The sequence below is a fragment of the Rosa chinensis genome, chromosome 5, assembly GCF_002994745.2.
Source record: "Rosa chinensis cultivar Old Blush chromosome 5, RchiOBHm-V2, whole genome shotgun sequence".
NCBI lineage: Eukaryota > Viridiplantae > Streptophyta > Magnoliopsida > Rosales > Rosaceae > Rosa > Rosa chinensis.
The window spans coordinates 39,584,006-39,602,730 of NC_037092.1; the positions used below are offsets into that span (position 1 = coordinate 39,584,006).

Here is an 18,725-nt window from a genome sequence, read left to right on the forward strand (position 1 = left end):
TTGCAACATCTCATGTTGCTTTTGATAAAACATTTTCTTTTTCTTCCAACCCAAAAATCTCATAATATTAATTTGGGTGTCTAAAAATTTCTACGACCATTCATACAGATTTGTTCTTACCTCTACTATAAACTTGAAACCTTAAATTAAAGGTTTCATTTCAATTACATATTGTTTATGTATTTATTTGTTTTCCTTATACAATTCAAGTATCTAAATAGAAAACAAATATTTCTTCTATTTAAAAAATTTAAGGGTATTTCACTTATTCACTAATGACTCTCCCTCACAAACACCCACCAATCCTCACACACCCAAATTTAAATTCCTAGCTTCCACAGACAAAACAACGTTCCCACAAGCTACACACTCTTAAACCCACAAGCCCATCTCTCTCTGTTTTTTTTTTTTTTTGAAATAGGGTTAGTACGGCTGCCCTTAAGCCTTGATCATTAATGAAACTGTAGAATACATCCAAAAAAGCCCATCTCTCTTTTACCTCCAAAAAAGCCTCAGACTTTAGTAATAGTCCAAGAGCTCAAACCAGCTTTGAGGTTAGTCATTGCATTTCTTTACTTAGAGGTAACCATGTGGCTGATTGTAGACAAATTCATGCTCAAGCTTTGAAGTTGAATGCTTTTGAAGTGAATATTGAGTAGGAAACAAGCTTGCTATGCTGTACTCCAACAATTATGAGCGGTTAGACTAGAGGTGGCAAACGGGCCACTAAGCACGAGCACGGCACGCTTAAAAGCGGTCCGGCACGGCCCAAGCCCGTTAGTGGCTCGGCATAACCTGAGCACGTTAGAATAACGGGTCGGGCTGGGCCTAAAATATTGGCCCGAGCCCGTAATGGGCCCAGCACGGCCCAAGCACGACATATTGTGGGCCGGCCCGTTACAAACACAAAATTTCATTTAAAAAAAAAAAATATTAAAAAACTACAATGATGAGATTTGAATATGAGACATTTTTATTTAAAATCTCATGACAATTCCACCAATGCTTTCTTTTATATTGTCAAAATAATGAAACAAAACATTATATCCTTGTTTTGACATAAGTATTTTTTCTAAATATTAAATATATGTTTATTAATAAAGACTAATCTCATAATAATACAACTATAGATTGAAGGAAATAATAATAGATACTGAATCTTCATTATATTAATAAAGATTAATGTCACATTAATATACTAAAAACAATATATTTTGAGTTTTTTTTTTCTTTCTTTCTTATAGTGGAATATAAAAAATTATTAGAAATCTAATCTTAAAAAGCTAAGATTAAGAAAAACGTTGTAGAACTTAATTTATTTTAATTTTCTAAATAGTTAAATAAAATTAATTTTTATTTGTTCAAATTAAGATTTTAAAATCGTGTTTTATAATGGGTAGGCACGAGCACGGCCCGTTATTGACCCGGCACGAGCACGGCCCGCCACAATATGGGCCGGGCCGGGCTTAATGTTTAAGTAAATGGGCCGGCACGAGCTCGGCACGATAATAAATGGGCCGGCCCAAGCCCGGCACGAAGCACGACTAGGCCCGCTTAAAATGGGCCGGGCCGGCCCGTTTGCCACCTCTAGGTTAGACTATGCCCAGAAGTTGTTCTACGAAATGCCTAAGAGAACAATGCCCACATATGCAGCTTTGATTAGTGCATATTATCAGTCCGAGCAATGGGGGGACCTGTGATGGTTAAGGAGGGAATGGTGCCTCATATGTATGGAATTCTAAATGCAATCTTCGAATTGGTGGCCGGAGATGAAGAACACAGATGCAAGGGGAGGAACAACACATATGTAATGGAGGGACATGAAGGAACGAAAATACCCTTCAATATATGCCAGTTGTCAGACGCCGTTATGACGTTAACGGATCTAGGTACCAATGTTTGCTCGGGGCCAGAACCTTAAGTACCGTTCTGATATTTTTTAAGCTGGAGGTACCAAAATTTATAAGGAGCAAAAGGTCAGGTACCATACAGACCATTTTCCCATATTACAACTACTACTAATTTACATATAACTTAAGCACTTAAATAATACAGAAATAAAAAATAATACTACATTACCAGCATAAATCAAAATTTAAATTGCACCAAAGTATTTTGAAGAGTAACATACGCATGTCCCATTACAAATAAAACTCAAAAACAGAAGTTAAGCACAATTAGGTTGCTTTAATCTTCCGATAAGCCATCACCTCATCTTCTCCATTATGTTGTTGCTGCTGCACAGTTTCAAAACATTGATATTACAGACTAAAATGAATTGGAAACTTGATGCGGCAGCCCATAAAACTTAATTTAAAGAAAATTTAATGGAAATAAATACATACCAAAATCAATACAGCAGCTGGCAGAAAACTAAACTTATCATATTCTTTATGTTGTAGCAGTAGTCAAAGAAGAGCTTGGTTTATCCATTCTAAATCCAGTAGTTTCTACAAATTAAAACAAAAAAATTGATAGTGAATATAAGTTTAGAAAAATTAAAGAAATCGCAAAATCAAGTAAATTTAATCAAAGATTCTTTAAATTATACCTCTCTCTATGCTTCAAGCTCTCGATACATCTCCAGCTCACTCATAGTTGGTTCCTTGTAGAAGTTAGGTTGTGTAGCACTTAGCCAATCACTTGAGCAGACTAAACACTCCACCATTCGAGGTGTTATTGAACTCCTATAAGGATCTACCACCCTTTTTCTCAAACTGAAGACATTTTCACTTGCAACGGTGCCACAAGGGATGACAAATATATTCTTTGCTAGCTTGAAAAGTATCGGATAGGCATTTGCATTTACTTTCCACCAAGTTGTCACTTTGGAATCCTTTGTCATTAGATGAACATATCTATCACTCACATATTTGTGAACCTCATTCAATATCGATCATTTCATTTTGTTATTAAATAAACTAATATTTCAGCTTGTCCACCATAAATTCCATCAAACTCAACCCTTCCATTGGCTGAATTCCATCTAATGTTATGGTTTATGAAGGCAGTTTCACAGTGCTTCCACTCAGGATCCAACACATTGGCTATGACAACTATTTTGTTCATTTTTTCAAATGAACCCCAATACTTATTGAACTTGGCTTTCATCCCACAAGCCACCCATTGAAGAATAGGGTCTGATTCATCTCTCATCTTCATATCAATCTCTGTTTGCAGCCCAAGTAACTCAAAAAACAGCAGATGTGCTGTCACTTTGTTCCAAGCATTCAACTTCATCGTTGCTTCATAAAACTTCCCAAGAAAATGCACAGAAGCCTGTGCAATATTCCTCCAATCTTGTGGTGAAGGAAGACGAACCCTTTTCTTCCCTTTGGCATCCTTCTCGTTAAAGTACTTATCAAAAGTTTCATTTTTTTTTTTGAGGAGACACGTGAACAATTTCATTACTCCGGCCAACAAAGTTACAAAGGAACCCGCCACATGTGTGGCTCCGATAAAATGAGAACCTAAACGTAACTCTGTACTTACAAACACAGCACGCCCTAATGGTAGGGAAAAGAGAAGGGAAATACTCAAAAGACTGCCTCATATGGGCCCTAACCTTCCCTACCGAGCTCCATTCTATTATTAAAACACAATGAAAAGAAAAATAAAAGAAAAACAAAAATACTAAAATAAAAGCAAAAGTGGGCTACGAAGCCCATAGTCAAGCCCAAAGATAACTCTAGAGCATGAATCAAACCCTAGCCACCCTAGAAGCAGCTTGACTTTAGCGCTGCCGCCGGTAACAAAAGTGACGACAGCACCGGCTTGACCAACACCGTCTGCGTTGCCATTGCCACAGCCTGGAATGCCACCATGGCTAGCATCACCATCACTAGGGCCTCGAAACAACCCTAACCACCATTGGAACAAAATGGCTAGGAGCACATCCATTAGCATCGCCGCCGCCGATAGCACCACCTCCACCAGCATCACCGCCTCCTCCTGGATCAAGAAACCAAGAGCAAGAGAAGAGTTGCACAATCTGACCCAGAGCAGCCACCATCTTCTCCTCTAAAGCAAAACACCCCCCCCCCCAGCAAAGGGAAGGCTAGCATCAATTCCACCACCCGCTACGAGACCTCTATCTCAGCAACAAAGGCGCCCATGTGGATACTCGAGATGAAATGGGTTGAAGAAGGTAAGGGAGATGGAAAAGAATTGGAAGGAGATCAGGGAAGGACGATCTGTGAATTAGATTTGAAAACTCAGCCTTGCGGCCACCGTAGAAAAACACGAGGAGAGAGAGCCCCTCGGACAAAGTACCAATATTATGAAAAATTTCATCTTTATCAGCCATCTTTTCATACACTTTTTCATACTTTAGTGTTGCATCCAACATTAAGTATGTGTCATTCCGCCTAGTTATAACATTGAGGGGAACATTTGCAGTCTTTCGCAAGTGTTCAGGCACTGAGAAATCCCTAAATTTATCAAGTCCGCTTAAAAATACTTGATAAACTTCACATAGTGCCAAATAGCCTCTATCCCATCCTAATCTCATCGATTTCATTTCTCACAATCAGATTTATGATGTGACAAGCATATCAAAGGTGTAAAAAGTCACTGTCAAAGTTTTAAGTCCTTTGACCCGTAAGTCTTCTCTTCATTGTCCATTGTTATTGTAAAGACATTGTAACCACTGCATTCTCTAAGATACTACTCCAAAACCCTCCATGTATCATCCTCTTTATGGTTAATGATAACATAAATTGATTATTCTTTTGTGAAGGTTCTAATCACTGAGTGATGATCGTATGGTTTATGTTTTGAATACTCATCCAAGTATCAGTACTTATGCTCACTCTTGTTGAGTGAGAGTAAACTCACTCATCAGCTTGGTTTTCTCAACTTGATACAACTCCCACATTCCTTTAGCAACCATTTTTCTGTTCATTCTTTTCCACTAAGGTTGTAACTCTTCCACAAACTCCTTAAACTCATTCCTTTCAACTTGCATGAAAGGAAGTTCATCCATGATATCATCCTAACACACTTTAAATTACATTTAGGGTAGCTGAATTTATGACAAGTAACTCCCCACTCACATTATCCTCACTAAGAATGGTGTGACCCTTTGTTTCAAGTGGTACATGACTCGTAAAGAGGGCATCTTTTGCACTTCTTGGCATGAGACCACATTGAAGAAGTCCCAGTTCTAGTGTTATAGGCAGGTACAATTTCTTTGCAAAAATTACATTGTGCAACTTCTAGATTATCACTACCATCAATCAGTTTCAACCTAGTGAAATACTCCTAGGTTTTGCTTCTTCCTAAGTATTGTCTTGCCCTTCGTGAGTAGGAATGCCTGGGGATGACTGTGAGTCTACTTCAGGGATGATATTTAGGTTAGGGTTTGTGTTTGGGTTTGGAGGCTGAGATGTAGATAAAGTTGTTATCGCATATTGAAAGGGTTCTCATGCTACTAGAAGAAGATGCCATCTATACAAACATGAAAAGAAAAAACAAACAAACAAACAACAAGTGTCATATTTTGCCTAACTTTAATCAGTCCAAGTATTTATGCTTAACAAATAAACAAACATTTCTAGTTCCAATTCATGGGAGTGTATTCCATGCACCGTCAGTGCATGGGTACTTGCAATATGAATGGATGTAATTTTTTTTATATTAAAATATATAAATGAGTGGATTAGATGAGTGGCTGTTATTTTTTTAGAGATTAAAATAACCTACAGTGCACTTGCACTGTCGGTGCATACAATCCTCTCCACCAATTCATTACCAAAACGACAGCTAAGCAGGTCCAATGCATTAACATTTCAAGTTCATTAACATTAAGCAATTCCAATTCATTACCAAAACATTAATTATTAGCATTCACAATTCATTAATTATTAGCAACCTTCATTTATCTTTGTCATTTATACAAATATACATTATTCATAGTTCAACCAAGTATACAAGTATCATTCACAGTTCAACCAGAACATAGTTTCATCATTTATCATTACCATTTATATAAGTATACATTATTCATCAACATCACGAAACAAAAATTTGCATTTCTAATTCATAAAATCTCCATTAAGCAAGTCTTAACATTAACTCAAATACTCCTACCTTTTCAATAAAGTCCTAAACATATACTCCAACTTATCACACTTGGACTACAACCAGCTTTGTCCTTGCCTAGGAAATCAATTATGTAATGCTAGAAACCACAATTTTCACATCAATAATCTATTAAATGGACCAAAATATAAAAGAGGGGTAGAAAAAAGTCAATAACCTTTCTTGAATTAGTCATATATAGTCTGTGTTCTTCACTTATGTAACTATGCATCATAAGACTTAATTAGTAAACCAATTTAGAGAATATATGTTTAGCAATTTAAAAGATGCTTGTATACCAATTTTGAAGCTCACTAAGTCGAGCAATTAATTCATTGCCACTAATAAAACAAAATGAAGAGACAAACCTTCTTCATCTCCATTTATGGACTTTAACAAGCTGTTTTTGACAAACTAAGAATCCCCAAGCTTAGAAGCAGGTGAAGTTCTTTAGGAGTTATTGTTTGATCCACTTATCTTTCTATGATGGTGAGCCCCCATGAGCTTCATCCTCAATTTACTAGGAGAAATTATACCAGTCTGAAATGATGAGGATCAAAAAATTAAAAATAAATCATACACGTCAGTCTTTGTAAACGAAATCATCTGAGAAAGCAAAACCCAATAATTAGATTACTTCAATCACCCAATTGTTCTTGTTCTTATTAACAATTTGAAAGAAAACCCAGATGAATTTTGAGCTGAAAACAGAGGAAAACTTTTACAAAGTTGAACTAAAATCTGGGGCTCTTCATTCTTCCTCTTCTTGATTGAAATATGGGGCTACTTCACCATCTCGAACTACTCTGGAAAACTTCTGTTCTTTTACCCTAAATCTTAAAGAACTAGGGTTTGAGCAAATTGTGGTTTTGCAGAAATCTTCTAAAAAATTGAGGATAAGGCCTAGAAACTATTAGTATAATATATGTATGACTAACGGGAACCTTTCTCGGGTACTGATTTCATAAATAGGGGCCAAAATCTGGGTTTCGGTGAATTTGTGGAGGGAGGCACGAGAGATGTGAGACTGGAAAGGAAGACAGTAGGAACTATAGGAAATGTTGAAACCCTATATGACCTTTTGGTTTTATTTTAATTCGATAGTAGGAACTAAGACGCATTAAATATAAAATTTGTATATATTATAGCAAGAGTTGCTGGTGCTCTAGTGGTTGGGAGAAGAGCTGCTGGTGCTCTAGTGGTTGGGAGCAGAGGTTATGTGTAAGAGGTTTAAGGTTCAAACCCTACCTCCTACCAAATTTATTCATATTGTGTATATATATAACAAAGTGAGGCCCTTGTCAGCCCTATTCGGTCCTATTTGGAAGGCCAGCCAACCTGACCTTTTTGACCCTTACAAAATGGGCCTTAAGGTTGAGTAAGGGTTTACATATTGAAACCTTAGCCTGGCCTAAGTTTCATTGACTTTAACTGCCCGGCTCGATCCTACCCTAAGTCCTAAAATTTAGTGTAGGGCAGGCCCTAGCTCGGTCCATGATGACCCCTAACCAAGGTTCGAAAAATCGCTAGGCGCTAGTCGGACGGTGGGCTGGGGAGGAGCGCCTAGGCGGTTTTGTATTTTTTAATTTTAATTTTATTTTTATAGCTTTTATTTATGTAATTAAAAATATATAAACATATTTAAGACTCAAAAGAGTAATAAAATTGGACCTAAAATATTTAAATTTTGAAAGAATTCTAAATTATGGGCCATTAAAAGAATCCTAATAACAGACCATTAACTAGCACTAGCAGATCTCTAATTATGGGTCTTTTAGCTGATGATCTTTTTGTTTCTCCGTAGCCCAATAATCAAGTTGGCATTATTTGAGCTGGATACCTGGCCGTTGTTATGAACTCTTCTAAGGGCCAATTTTGTCTATTTAACTCAAAATTCTAAGGGAAACCCTAATCTATATAAACAAATGCTTCTTCTTCTCCGTCAGTCCCCCCCCCCCCCCCCCCCCAACACACACCCCTCCAGATTTTGGGTTTCTGCCGTAGCCAAACAACGATCTCTGTCAGTTTTCCCGCACACATACACACCTCGAGATTTTGGGTTTCTGCCGCAGCCAAACAATGAAATGGTAACTCTCTCTCTCTCTCTCTCTCTCTCTCTCTCTCTTAATTTCTAGCTTGATCATAAACATGCATAGATTTGTAACTGTGTTGTTGAAATCTGAATAGGGAAAAGGAACTAGTAGCTTTGGCAAGCGCTGCAACAAGACCCACACTCTCTGTTTCCGATGCGGACGACCGAGCTTCCGTCTCCAGAAGTCTCGCTGCTCCGCCTATGTTTACCCCGCTGCTCACCTCAGAAATTCTTCAAATGGGTTTAGGTTTCGTTGATGTCGAGTTTAGGTTTGGGAAAGAAAAAAAAAGGAGGAAACCGCCCAGGCGGCCGCCTAAATCATATCTGCCTAAGGCTTTCGATTTGCCATTACTCGCCTCGGTCTGCTGCAGCCCAGCACCTAGGCGACCGTTTTTTAGAACACTGCCCCTAACCAGTAGGATGAGAGTATCAGTCCCATAACTAGCTCTAACTTAGATTTTTTTAGTATAGCTGGTGAACATCTCAAGTACCCCTAAGGTGATACCGGTATCGAGCTTGAGCGATAAGAGCGCGAGTCATTGAGGAAGCATTAATAGATTACTTGGTGAGATACACGAGGTGGTGAACTTGAGCTTTGGTAGGACTAAAGCAGGGTTTTTGAATAGGGTACCCGCTACTAGGGGAGAGTTTGTAACATCTATCTTCTTCATATTCAATTTTATAGGACATGGAGAATTATTCCCTTAGGGAGCCTAGAAGTTCACGGATACCATTACCGATCCCCTCATGGAAGAATTGAGAGGTCCAGTAAACGCTATGGCAGAAGATCACATGTTACGTGATGCCACACTGGTAGATCAACAAAAGGAGGAGCATGATGCAAGAGGAGATCGATGTGTTCTAGTGGAATTGGCATATCCTGTCAGAGGTGGAGTTGCGTCCCCTCTAAGATGGCCAGTTGGTGAGTCGCCTGAAATATGGTTTCACTACCAACAAATACCAGTTTAGGTGTGGACTGTTGCTGCTGCTGTCAGAGTATGTGCAATATGCTCTGGCAATGCTTAAACGTAGCTATGGAGTAGTTTTCACCCAATACCTGGCGGCAAATCATGGGTATGAAGCTGTTATGGTGACTTTGTGGCTAGAACTCCCATGTTACCATGCATAGGTTTAATGGCTATTACCGGTTGGAGTATGCTCAGAAGCAGATGAATAATAGATGAGTGAACATGAAGCCCTAGGAGTTTGGGATCATAGATGATGATTTGCCAACCTTCGTGTTCAAGTAATAAAGGGACAAGGTATGCCTTGCTGAAGGCTAGTGGCAAGATCCCTAAATGGTGCATCAGGGGGCATGCTCCATTCCAGGCAATCAGTAAGTGTTGCTTATGTTTGAAGTTTTAGGTAGGAATGTGTAGTGTGTGCTAACATTGTGGTAGGTCTCGTAGACAAGAAAATGTTTGACCTCTCGCCGCTAATAAGGAAGAAAATCCTAAGGGTGATTACGAGTTTTTCCTGCCCCAGCAAGAGGAGTTCGTACCGGTTACGTAGGTTGTCATTATTGTAGAATTGGCACTTAGGGCGAGTGCCTGGTGAGTTAGTATTCCCTAGTTTGAAGCTGTAACCTTTTTTGTTATAAGTCTAACTATGTTCCTTGTGTTGCAATTGCCATGCCAGGAGAAGGACTAAGAAGGAAGAACTTGGGACCCTTTGATGACATAGATGATGACGATGTCATCTTGGGTTTTCTCGAACAAGGGAAGAGAGCTAGGAGGATGAACGTTAATCTAGAGAACAAGAACATGGTCTCGACGCCAGACAGGGTGGGGATATGCCTCGGATCGGAGTACTACAGAGGCTACCTCGATGACATTGTGCAGTAGAGGTATCTAATAGATCTTAAGGTCCTCGAAGAGGAGAACACTGAGGCTGACAACTAAGAAGAGGAGGAACTAGAGCCTGTTGCTGTTGATGAAGATGTGGTGATCGGAGAGGTAGAGACTAAAGTCCAACCACTGATACAGAGTAGCTAGCTCCAGCCATAAAAGTCTATGCTGACATCTTGGTACAAGTGGTGGTTGAGATTGTCGGGAATGAGGTGTCAGATGCTGCTATTGTTCAGGGGCCTGGCATGAGACCTCTCCTCTGCGTCAGGCACCTGGCCGAGTTAGTGACCATGGTAGAACTCTCGCTTCTTGGTGAGAAGAAGTCAAGGGTTCGTCCCGCTAGCTCTCTAGACATGTTGATGTCGCTGGCGTTGTTTTCTTCTTCACTCATTGTAGTGAGCAATGGTGATGTATCACTGTTAGGCCTTCCTCCTAGCACCAAATATTTCTGTGTGGTTTTACTGGGAGGGGAGAAGAGCACTTGAGAATCACCAAGTTGAGTATGTCTGATCCCGTGATCTATCAAGACAAGAATAAGTCAGGGGGAAAATCGGGATTGCAGGCCTATAACCCTCCGATGCCTAAGTCAGTATTAGTATGAGATGTTGACAAACTAACGGTTGTCAACTAACAGTTAGGAAATGTACAATTTTGGAATTACTTGATATGGAAGTATCTACGTGTAGATATAGGAAGTGCTAGGAGTTGCGCCCATAGTCATCCGATGTGGGAAAGTGTGCCTTCCCACAGATGGTAAGCGAAGGCTTTGCAGCCTAGTTGTCATATTCTGCATCCATGTCTTGCCAACCTCCGGAGGTGGTTCTGGTCGACATGGATGCCGGCAACCTGACCTACCCCGTAGGGGAGGCTCTATAATGTTTTTCGAGAGAGCAAGAGGAGAGTTTTAGTGGTCGATTAGTCATGTTCTTCTAGTGTTTACGCTTGATATGCATATGGTTTAATAATAGGTTGCAAAGACAATAAACTAATGTACACGAGCTAAACTTGCTAAAATTTTACTGCACAGTAAACTGGGAAAAAGAATATGCATAAGAGAAGTTAATAGAGTGGCGAAACATATGACCCAATAGTACCAGCATGAAGGTTGAAAGTATTAAATGAACACTCTCAGAACCAAGGTTGTCCCTCCACCATTAATAGCCGATCTGTTGTCAGCAATATAAATTAGGTGTAAGTGAGATTTGAATGATATAAACCACAACATATAACATATACCCGGATTCAGGTCTATATTCATATCTGATATAGACTTCAAATCCATTTTTGAACAACAAGGAGCATTCCCAGTTACCTGCCTAGCCATGATAATCAGTTGTTGCCAAAAGTAAAGCATGCTAAGAATATCTTAATCTCTAGAAACTGAAAGGTCATATGCTGAAGGATGATCTTTTAGAAGCAAAAACCCTACCCACCTGTGACAAAAAGAAACCATAAGAAATATGTCAACAACTGATATCTATAACTTTAAATTTACCATGGAGTGGATGGTAGGAATGAGATATCAGATCGAGTAATGCCTCACCTACTGATGTTTTCATAGAGGCTAGGGAAAAACCATATATGTTGCTAATAAAGAGAGAATGAAGTCTATAATACCTCTCATAGGGTTTGTTTTTTTGTCCTTAGCTAGTTAGCATCTTAAGAACATCCAGCAGCTTTCCCTATAATTTATTTTTCTCTAGTTTAGGAAGAAATATGCATTCTAGAATTATAGTGATTCACCTTTTGGAAGTTTGTACACTATTAACCATTCTCTCTTCAAATTATATTTCTTTTATCATTAATTATTGGATTACATTTTTGAATTTTATAAAGTAATATCATATCTAATTGTGGATAATTAATTATAGATAATATAATAGAGAAGTTGGAACTGCGAAAGAAATATTTTTTTGAGTTGAAAAGGTCACACTTTTATAAAGTAAGCAAGCAGTACAATAATGACTTGCCCATAGGACCGTCAAAAGAAGCCATTACATAGAGCACACTACACTAGCACACCCCTCACACAAGCGTGCTACTCAGCACACCCCTAGCACACCCACCTTTTAGTATTAAGCTCAGACAAAGAAAAATTAGAGCTCTAAAGAAAAGTAAAAAGGACAACAGAGCCCCAATCTTTCTTTGCGATCTTTCCCGCTCAAGCCAAGAAAAATACAGACCCACCCTCTTTTTGGACAAAAAGAGTTTTGGACAAAAAGAGAAAGACCCACTACTAAATTAAAAAATAAAAACATAGGCCAACAATGAACCCAGAGCCCAACAGAAATTGACCATATCCAAGGCCCAATTTCAGCAAACCCTAGAGGAGAAGACAACCCTTGTGTTGCTGCCGCCACTTCCATGTGGGCCCAAAACCTAGCATTGCCGCTGCCGCCGCCCTCTGGGAAACCCCTGCCATTGCCATGGAAGCTACTGCTCCTATGGAAACCACTGCTGGCATCGAAGAGATCGCCACTGCATAGGACATACTGCACAATTGGATCCGAATTCGAGCACAGGACCGCTGACAAGCAAGACCGCTCCACCATTAACACCATCAGAGCTATGTAATCCCGGGCAAACCAACCTGGATAATCAACGCGACAACCACCAGAGGTCTAATCACCGCCGAATTCCGCATGCCAAACACCCCTATCCATTTGCCCCACATCACTAACACTCCGATCCAATCTCAAATCGACACCACCATCACCATACCCAACACCGACGATGAGCAAAATTAGGCAGAAGCACAGGAGCAAGGAGCCCCGACAAGAAATCCAGCCGGCAACACCAAGAAGTAAACTAGAGAAAGGAGGAAAGACACCCTTCATAGTCCAGAGCACAAGACCGCCACCACCTGAAAATAGTCGCCATCGAGAAACCTCCCTTACGGGAGTCAGAGAAGAGAGCATCGATAGAGAAAGTAAACAATCTTAGTTAAACTACTAATATCTCAAATCTAAACTGCGAAAGAAATGTAATAGAGATCTTAACTTCTGAGTTTCAATAATAGAGATTTTTTATAGAAGCTGTTGGAGAAATTTTAAGGAAGTTTGTAATTTCTAGAAAATAAATTTAAATGGAGGGACGGGCGGTGGGTTCTTGATTGTGATGGCCACATTTCTTTCGGGATTGTGGGTCAAGCACCCCAAATCGGCTGTTACAGAGGAGCTAATATCACATAATCCTCTATTTATTAAAAAAAAGGTGAACATATTTTTTATTTTTTGTTTGATTTGAGAGAAACCGTTATTCATTAATAATTCAGCAAGCTGTTCAATAATGATGTGTAATTACATAAAATACACCTATTTTTTAGTAATGTGCCGAACGACAAAATTACTTAAACATCGAATGTTGAAGAAACTTTTTAAGAAAATGAAGTCCTGATATTTTCTAAGACATCCTCTCAAGCATAAGAAATCATGCTCAAGTGAAAATTTGAGTGCCATTTTCTGGCCTTTCATCCTTGGTGGAGTCTAATTTAAGATTCCTCTATTGCTTAATTTTATTTCTACTACATGACATGCTATAGCGCTGGTAAAAAAAGAAAGAAAAAAAACAATGAATGATCGAATGAAAAGAAAACAATAATAAAACCTAAAATTAGGCCCAACATCTGATTCTGATCCAACTATTAGTTTGCAACCAAGTCGAGCTAGAAAAAGAGTTTACATAACTGTCACCATTTGAAACATCACATACATCATTGTCGCCAGCCCTTTTACTTATTTGGAACCAGGGTCGACCTTGGGTTTAAAAACAAAAAACATGACACACAATTGGACCAATTGGTGAAGAAATTTAGGTCGTTCAAAGCCTCCCATAACAATATTAACTAAAAAAAGGGATACATGTAGTCAACACAAACCTCCCATATCTTTTTTGTTTTTTAATTTTTAATTTTTATTTTATTTTTTATTTTTATAAACAAACATGCATATGCCGATGATTATTTTATCCATATAAGCCACCAGTAAAAAATATAAAAATGAACACACTTTGACAACAAAGTATCATTGGTAAAAGTCTCCCATATAATATTTAAAATAAAACAATGCACTTTTCCAGGCAAACAACTCATCCTTAAAAGCCTTCCAAAAAGAATTGTTTGCAGTTTATGTAGGTAATTATATTGTTATATGTATTTTATGAATTAGATTTTCTATTATTGAGTTTTTTTATATTTAATCTTAGTTCTTAGTTGAAAAAAAAAGAAAGAAGAAGATTGGACTACATTCATAGATTGTGATATGCAAAATTTGTATTAGGTTCATTTAATATAAACTTTTATATCTATACTATTATTAAGAAAAGATGCTTTGTTAGCCAAAATGCATATGAAATTACATATGGATCCTTACATCATATATTAATTTAAAATTATATTTAATAACGAAGGGATAAGAAGGTAAATAACAAAATCAAAATTGAAAAAAATAAGAAAACAATAATTTACTTATCTGCAGATAACTTTCCACTTACCCACTACGTGCATTTCATCCAAGACAAAACTTCCCACTATCTTTAATAACTCTCCACTTATTTTCAAAAAAGCTTTTCCATATGTATTTAATTAATAATTATTCACACCCATCGGGTGTGTTTTGTTTGTTTGTTTTTTTTTTTTTTTTGAGAATGGATAATGATTTTATTCAAAAGCAAAAAATTACAGAATCCGGGACTGACCGGTGGTGGACAAGAAATCCCCACTCTCCTCCCTGCTAACCAAAATAGTTACGGGTCCGTCACCTAAAATGACATCCATGAGCCAAGAGGGCCCAACCTCTAACCAAATATGTCGCCCATGATCACGAGCTACAAACCCTGCTACTTCATGTGCCGCCCTGTTAGCACTCCCTGGGACATAATGTATATCTTGGACTCCAACAGAACCCAGCAAGAATCTGATCCTATCAACTAACACGCCTTCCTCAGCAAGACATTCATCATTCCCATTTACTAAATGCACCACCTCCATACAGTCCGTCTCGACGACTAACCGCCACCACCCTTGTTCAATACACCACTCCAGACCCCTTAAGATAGCAAGTAATTCAGCTGCACATGGCTTAAGTCTACTTGCAATTTTTTCTCCCACTGCTGCCATTAACAAACCACTACTATCCCTGCAAACAAATCCCACACCAACCTGGCCCCCATTTTGACGCACAGAGGCATCACAATTAACCTTTAGATAATCATTAGTGGGTGGAATCCATAGGGTAGGCCTACTTCCATTAACGACATCCTGAACTTCATGCACCAACGTCTGAGCATGCATAATTCCTGCCCACACCGCAGCTCCCATCTCATAGACTACCTTTGGAGGTCTTAGGGTCTCACCAAATTGAATAGCATTACGTTCTTTCCAATTACACCACTACTACAAAAAGGCCATCAGATGACGCTGGATTTCTGTTGTGTGATGACCAAACTCACCGTGGTGTAAGTGAGTGTTGTGTGATTGAAACATCAGACAACGGTGATTTCACCGTTGTGTGATAGTACTTTGCTCAACAGAATACTAGTTTCCGTTGTGTGAATTCTGCACAGGCATGTGCCTGGCATGGCATGCACAAGGATGCGGCGGCACAGTCAGACAACAGAAAAAGAAATTTGCTGTTGTCTGAGATTTATAACACACAACAGATATAACTCATTTTTTGTTGTCTAAGATTCATAACACACAATAGATATAACTCAATCTTTGTTGTCTGAGACTAATAACAGACAACAGATATAACTTAATTTTTGTTGTCTGAGGTAAGTAACACACACCTGAAGTAACTTAATTTTTGTTGTCTGTGGTAAGTAACACACAACCGAAGTAAAGTTATCTCCCTTGTCTGTTGATTACTCAGACAACAGAGATCATTTTATTTCTGTTGTATGTTATGAATCTCACACAACAGAATTTTGTTTTCTTTTGTTGTTGGTTGTTAGTTCACACAACAACTATATTTGGTTATCCGTTGTGTGAATATTGTAATCAAATTGGATACCATCCAGTGACTGTTGTAGGAGAAGCCTCAATTTTGAACTCTTTTATCATCATACAGCACATGGTTTTGTATTGTGTTGTACGACTTAACCTTGGACAACAAGAAGAATATCAATATAAATGTTTGTCCAGAAATAATGTTCGATATATTACCAGATAAATAATACTCTAATCCATTTCATTCAAGTACCATTATTCAAGCATTCATACATTCAAGTAACTAGATGATGCACTAAACAAGAGAATTCCTAGTTAGCTACACAAGAATAAAAAACATTCCTATTCTCGATATATAGCTCTTAGCCTTCAACTGCCTTTGGCTTCAACAAAACTTGGAATGTCTCACTCCCCCAATTGGCCTGCAAAATGCAAACTTGTTTAGTGATTTGATGAAATTTGACAATGTTTGTATCAGGCACAACATGATTTAATGGTTGCAGAAGAAATAATACAAAGCTGCAAGGGAATGTGAAGAAAGAGTAGTGAAACAAGAAAACGAAAATGCAGGAAATTAACAGCAAAGAACAGAAAATGCAAGTGAAACCAAAACCAGCAAAGTCCAGAAATCACAATATAAATACATTGATTTCCACCATTGCCACATGAGTACATGACTCTAGATACAAAATGGACATGTTCTTTCTCTTAAGGACAACAAAAACGACATTTAGCTTAGGATAGAACAGAGCCAGAGCCAGAGCCAACCTTAACAATGATCTGTAATCCTAGCTTAGGATAGTTTTGGGAGATCTGCAATTCTAAATAGAAAAAAAAAACATAGCTGTATAATTATAAGCTTTATGGCAACACCTTATTATCCCCAAGAGAGGGTACCTGAAAAAGATACATGCATCCCCAAGAACAAGTTTCTTGGCAGTCACAAATGTACTCCAACCAGTAGTAAGCAAGTGCCTCTTTGGATGACCTACATTTATTGAGGGACATATAGCTTAGAATCCAATACAGAAGGTTACAGCATGATCATGCACAAGCACTAGCAGTGTTCACCAAGATTAAGAAGATGATGAGAAATAAAATCGTAAAGGTAAAGTACATAGCATTAGTGACCATTTATGAGTAGGGCCAAATCAATTGCCTTCCATGATAACAGGTTTTATGGGATATCCTAAAATATGTCCTATTTAATGTAATAATCACAGATGTGATGCATACTATTGCATTGTTGGACCAAAGAGAAAATTTATGTTTTGAAACATCTAATCTTAAGATGTTAAGGCAATTGATTATCATACAAAGCCCGAGCCCCAATGGCTGCATATCTAGTCGTGGCTGCAGAGATATACGCATTGTATGCACCATATCCACCTTGTGGTGCTGGCATTCTGCCCAATGGTTTAAAGTCATCTTCCTGAAAACAAAACTTTATAAATCTTCCTTCTTGAATTAACAATGTGACCAACAACTTATTATTATCAACGAAAACTATGAACCAAAACTATGAATATAAAATGGAAACTGATCTATAAGATTAATAATACTAAAAGTAAAGGTCAGTTATGCTGTACCTTGCCTTGGGTGTTGCTCGATCAACAACTACATTGGAACCCCCCAATTCATGGGTATCGGCCATTAAATTTTCCACGGAGTCTGCAATTTAGAGAACAATTATCACTTCAATAATTTTTTCATCACAAAATATATGTACAATGAACCACAAACAAAATATGACACAATCAGCTCTCAGATACTCTATCCTCATTAAGCTAACTCGGTATATTTGCAAAATTGAAGACCGATAAAGATTGCTATATCGATATAAAACAGGTTATTTACTATGTGAACAAGCTATAAAGGTTAAGCTACATAAGAAACACAAGCTCTAAGGAGACGAGAGCTTTATGGTAAATTGAAAATGCAATTAGCCTCTATTATGCACAATTTCAACTGCAAGTCAAACAGAAAAGTGAAATGATCTGACCTGCATTTTCAAAGGTAATAAACCCAATTCCTCGATGCATTTTTGAGCCTTGATCCTGAAGTAACAGATAAACAGAAGTCATAGGACATCAAGTCCAAACCAACAATACTTGAAAACATAAATGAATTGTAGAGTACATATGAATCTTGGTGGTACGTGCATGTGTACAGGTATGGACTATGGATACACATACTTAGAATGACTTGAGTGCATGTGTCTTGAAAAGTACCAAAAGAAAGTATACATAGATAGATAGAGAACCTTCGGCATGTATAAATCTGTTATCTCTCCATATTTCCCAAAATGACTGCAAAAGAGATTCAAAGAAACATCAGTTTGATTCCAGACCATGGCAGAAGAAAATGATTAAATAAGAACAAATCAATAAATGACATTAATACCCTCAAAATTTCACAGATTGTGGGATCCTTGCAACAAACATCCTGGTAACTTTTCTTGCAGGTGCTCTCATCTCTTCCTGCAAACAAAAAATATAAGCACAAAGAACCCATTAATGCCTTACCCCACGATTTGTAGACCATTGGAATCATCGTCAGCAACTCCTTAAGAGACAGGTTTTTGAAGATTAGACCCAATGCATCGGGTATTAATTCGTCCCATTGCCGAGAATCACTTGCCTCACTTGCCACTTCCATTTATTTCACCTTTAGAAAATGAGAGACCAGTAAAGACTAATCAATTTCTCAGCTTAGCAGAACCATTACGAATAGAAAACACATACCAGCACTGACCACA

General features: G+C 38.1%; 1 long non-coding RNA gene across 1 annotated transcript; it reads right to left on the reverse strand.

Annotated features, from left to right (window-relative positions):
• Window positions 1–17,323: 17,323 nt before the first annotated feature.
• LOC112202862 lies at window positions 17,324–18,285 on the reverse strand. The gene is made up of 3 exons (XR_002937593.2): window positions 18,231–18,285; window positions 17,970–18,024; window positions 17,324–17,638 (listed from the first exon to the last, which is right to left on the reverse strand). It is a non-coding gene; the product is annotated as an uncharacterized LOC112202862 (long non-coding RNA).
• Between the last annotated feature and the right edge of the window lie 440 nt (window positions 18,286–18,725).